At 39.0% G+C, this 5,174-nt stretch overlaps 1 pseudogene; it reads right to left on the bottom strand.

Moving 5' to 3' along the window:
• Positions 1-2,381: 2,381 nt before the first annotated feature.
• Positions 2,382-4,200, bottom strand: LOC101955023 (heat shock protein HSP 90-beta pseudogene; annotated as a pseudogene).
• Positions 4,201-5,174: the final 974 nt, after the last annotated feature.

Raw genomic sequence — 5,174 nt, forward strand, 5'->3', positions numbered from 1 at the left:
GCTGGAGAGCTGGAAGAACCAGTAGCTGTACTGTCCAAGATGCTGAAGCCTCAGAACAAGAGGAATCATTCATACTCTCCCTGTCTGGACCAAAGACCTGCAAACTCCTTGGAGAATCACTGGCAGAGTCCTTTTTGGAAGAGTGAAGAAGCTAGAGTCAGAACTCCTCACGTGATCTCAGCAGCAATCAAGAACCATTCAATATAACTAAAAACACCCAATACATTTTTTTTAAAAAAGAATACAAATAATAATAAATGTTGACAAGGGTGTGGGGGAAAAGGTACACTTACAAATTAAAAAAAAAAACCCTTCAAGAGGAATCAAGCTTGCATTTATTGCTGCTTTCTTGTTCTTCCAATTTTTACTTCACCCAAACTTCCAACCTATTGCACAGTGCTGCCCACACTTTGGGTGGATCTCCAGTTTGCTATCCCAATCATTCCTAGAAACACCCTCATTGTCATACTCAGAAACCTATTAATCTTAGGCATTGCTTAATCCAATCAAGTTAACAATTTAGATTTGCCATTACACTTGAAGAATGGGTTGTATTTTCCCACGAGCCATCTCGATATAGTCAAAAGGCCTGAGAGTACTCTCTGGCTGTGATTTTGGATCCAAGTTGCTCAGATGGAAGAAACAATGCTCTTAACAATGTCTGAAAAACACGTTTTTTAAAAATCTCACTACTAAAAAGAACAGGTGCTAATAATAAATATATGAAAACAGTAAATGTTTGGGTATTTATTTTGTGTTCAAAGCCATGTAGATCATTGGTTCAGTTGTATTTTTTTCAACAGAATACATTAGGTCATTTAGTGTCAGAGTATGTAACCATGGATTCTATTTTCTAAAAAAAAAAAAAATGAGAAGTCATACTCTTTGCTCAAATTAACTGAATAAGCTTCTGCCAGTGAATATTCAAGGCTTGTGGAATTCTCCTTTATTGTGTATGAGGAGGTCAGAAAGGAAAGGATTCAGAGAGCAGAGGTATGAGTCATTGTGTGACTTTTGAGATGTATGAATGCTGGTCGATTCTTTATTCTGCTTATGAGCAGTGCTTTGAAAGATTAATTTAAGACTAATCCTTTTCAAAAATTCATGATAGTAGAGGCTTGGGGTGGGATTCTGGAAATGAAAAATCGCTTTTCTATAATTACAAAAATCACCAATTTATAATTTGTACTTTATGAACACAGCAGTTTAACGTGCATCTGTAGATGAATTTGATCTTATCAGATACATGTTTCTTTTTGTTCTTCTTGACATAATAATCAATCCTAAGTAGGGCTTTCTCTACTTGCTGTTAGAAATGAGCTGCCAGATTATGATGTTGATGAAATTTCTACAATTAACTTGATCAAATGGATATACCACATGAGGTACAACATCAGGTATACTGTTTATTTTATCGACAGACATTTGTAAATTAAATATTCCCTAAAAATGACTCCAAATACTTAGTTTTATAGTTTTCCTATATACTATAAAAGGCTATGAGTGTCAGAATCTTCTGATTTGTATAAAGATTGGTGGCATTTTTCTGTAGTATTGGGTTATTAGAGCTGAAGAAAAACTTTTACTGAAAACAGAGATAATCTGAGTAACAAAATTTTGTGTTAGGTAGATAATCTGAGTTTTTGTTAGTTTTAAGTCCGTGTGAAGTATATGCATTATGAGGAATTTCCACAATCACAAATTTGTTAGGAAAGATGTAACTTTTTATGGACAGAAAAGATGGGCTTTTTAGAATAATCAAAACATACATCATGGGAAATAATTATTCCTTTAGCAGATAATATACATTCCCTGGCAAACGCCCTGCTGTCACCCAAAGAAAATAGAGAGGCACTTATGCAGCACAGCGTGACTGTATGATTGCCTCTAAGCACCTGGTTCTGACAGGAAGTGGGACAAATAAGGAAGAGTGACTTGGAAGAATAGTGCCTGACCAAGGATGGAGAGGAGGGAAGGACAGGACAAAGATTTCTAGTCAGTTGACTAAAAAGGATTGCTTTTGAAAAGGAAGAGTTCATGATGTGTGGAGAGAGAATTTGGACTCTTAATTACTAACTTATCTACTATGGGAAAGCTTTTCAGTCTGTTCTTTTATTTGATCCCTCAGATCATCATAGATAAGGTGGTTATTTTTTTTTTCCTTCGGGAAATGTCACTTTTTGCTCTTATAATTTTATTAAACTGTGGCAATGGACTTGGCTCTGTGTTTTGGTTGCCTTAAGTGATTGAAATGAGAATGTATATATACCTTTCAAACTAGCTTATAACCCAGGTAAACAGCCAGTTTTTATATAATATTATACAGGATAGAGAATGCTATGAAGCAGCAGTATCATCCACTTTACAAGGGAGAGAAGAACTGTATAAAACTGCATCTTCTTTATTTTGCATACTTTAATTGTGGAACAAAATAAAACAAAAACACAATACAACATCCAACCCTGCGGCCAAACTAGGTAGGGGATGGAGAGCTTGAGGCTCTTATTTCCTGCCTTAATTAAGATGCCAAGGACAGGAGAAAAAACCACTATAACATCAATCAGCAGAGGAAGCCAGGTGGGAGAGGGCCACTCAAGGCTACTGTGGGAGCCATGGGGAAACTAAACAGAGGGCAGATTTCTCAGTAGCAACTCCTAATCTACTTCTTCCATGCAAGATGCATCCTCATCACCCTCGAGAGGGGGTATCTCATCAGGAACAGCACTGCTGGGTTCCTCTGCTGTCACTTCATCTTCATCAATGCCTAGGCCTAGCTTTATCATGCGGTAGATGTGATTGGAGTGGGTCTGAGGATCCTCAAGTGAGAAACCAGGAGAGAGCAGCGCAGTTTCAAATAGCAGCACCACCAGGTCCTTGACAGCCTTGTCATTTTTATCTGCCTCTGCCTTTTGCCGCAATGTCTCCACAATGGGGTGATCAGAGTTGATCTCCAGGTGCTTTTTGGCCATCATGTAGCCCATTGTGGAGTTGTCTCGAAGTGCCTGGGCCTTCATAATCCGCTCCATGTTGGTTGTCCAGCCATAGGTGCTGGTAACAATGCAGCAGGGTGAAGACACAAGCCTATTGGAGATTGTCACCTTCTCAACGTTTTTATCCAAGATTTCTTTCATAAGCTTGCAAAGGTTCTCAAATTTCGCCTTGCTCTCCTACATTTTCTTTTTTTCTTCCTCATCCTCAGGTAGCTCCAGGCCTTCCTTGGTCACAGAGACCAGGCTCTTTCCATCAAACTCCTTGAGTTGCTGTACACGGTACTCATCAATAGGCTCAGTCATATATACTACCTCAAAGCCACGCTTCCGCACACGCTCCACAAAAGCAGAGTTGGCCACCTGCTCTTTGCTTTCACCAGTAATGTAATAGATGGACTTCTGTGTCTCCTTCATGCGAGAGACATACTCTGACAGAGAAGTCATCTCATCTCCAGACTGAGAGGTGTGATAGCTCAGCAGCTCAGAAAGGCGTCGCCGATTAGTAGAATCTTCATGGATTCCAAGCTTAAGATTTTTAGAGAATGCCTCATAGAATTTTTTGTAGTTCTCCTTGTCTTCTGCCAACTCAGAGAAGAGCTCAAGGCACTTCTTCACAATGTTTTTTGCGAATAACTTTCAAGATTTTGCTCTGCTGGAGCATTTCTCGGGAGATATTCTGGGGCAGATCCTCAGAGTCAACAACACCACAAATAAAATTGAGATACTCTGGTATCAGCTCATCACAACTGTCCATGATGAACACACGACAGACATAGAGTTTGATGTTGTTCTTCTTCTTCTTGTTCTCAAAGAGGTCAAAGGGAGCCCGCCGAGGGATGAACAGCAATGCCCTGAATTCCAACTGACCTTCTACAGAGAAGTGCTTGACTGCCAGGTGGTCTTCCCAATCATTGGTTAGGCTCTTGTAGAATTATCCATATTCTTCCTGAGTGATGTCATCAGGGTTTCTGGTCCAAATGGGCTTCGTCTTGTTCAGTTCTTCGTGATCAATATATTTCTCCTTAATCTTCTTTGTTTTCTTCTTCTTATCCTTACTAGTGTCATCCTCCTCATCTGAGCCCACATCTTCAATCTTGGGTTTCTCCTCATCATCTTTATCTTCCTCTTCTTTCTCACCTTTCTCTTCCTCTGCCTCATCATCACTGATTTCCTTCTCTCGCTCCTTCTCCAAATAAAGGGTGATAAGGTGGTTATTTTATAGCTGGGGAGGCAGAAACCCAGAAAGATCAGTGATTTGCTTCAATTAACATAGTGAGAATGTAATAGCGATGGGTTAGAATCAAGTTCCCTTGTCTCTACATTCCCGTTCCTACTCATGACATCTAAAATAAGACACATGATTGAAAATACCCTTTGCTACCTTCAAAAGTTTCCAAAAGGCTTGAATTATTTTATATTATTTTTCTTTGAAGAACTATTTCTGATATTTTCGCTTGAATTCACTATAATTTCAGTAACTCTTCCTTTTTACAGTGCTGGGGATTGAATGTAGAGCCTCATGCATGCCAGGTGAATATTCTACCACCAAGCCGCAGCCCTGGGGCCCACAGTCATTCTTTGAACACCACTGGTTCAAGTAGCAACAATGCCCTCACGATAGGGTCCTACATCTGCAGATTGTTCATGCTCGAATCCCTCCTTTCTTGTTTTCTTTCTTTCCTCCCTCCTTCCCTCCCTCCCTTGTTTCTTTCCCATTGTTTCATTTTTTTCCAGTTTTATTGAGGTGTCATTGACAAAAATTGTGTATGTTGAAGGTTTACAACAGAATTTTTTATACACAATCTTTTTTTTTTTTAATTTTTATGTGGTGTTGAGGATCAAACCCAGTGCCCCGGGCATGCTAGGCGAGCGCACTACCGCTTGAGCCACATCCCCAGCCCACAACATAATTTTTTGAAATGATCAGTTCACATAAGGTAGCTAACATAACCATAACATTACACAGTTAATATATTTTTTTTAAATTTGTGTGGTGAGAGCTCCTCAGATTGGCTCTCTTAGCAAATTTCAATATATATAATCTCTATAATACAGAGATATTAACTGTAGTCACCCAGCTGTAAATTAGTCCTCTAGAAATTATTAATTTTTTTCTAAGTAAAACTTTGTATCATTTGATATCTCCCCAGTTTTTTCCCACTCTTGGAACACTGACATCCACTA

This window comes from Ictidomys tridecemlineatus, chromosome 4, assembly GCF_052094955.1.
Source record: "Ictidomys tridecemlineatus isolate mIctTri1 chromosome 4, mIctTri1.hap1, whole genome shotgun sequence".
Taxonomy (NCBI): domain Eukaryota; kingdom Metazoa; phylum Chordata; class Mammalia; order Rodentia; family Sciuridae; genus Ictidomys; species Ictidomys tridecemlineatus.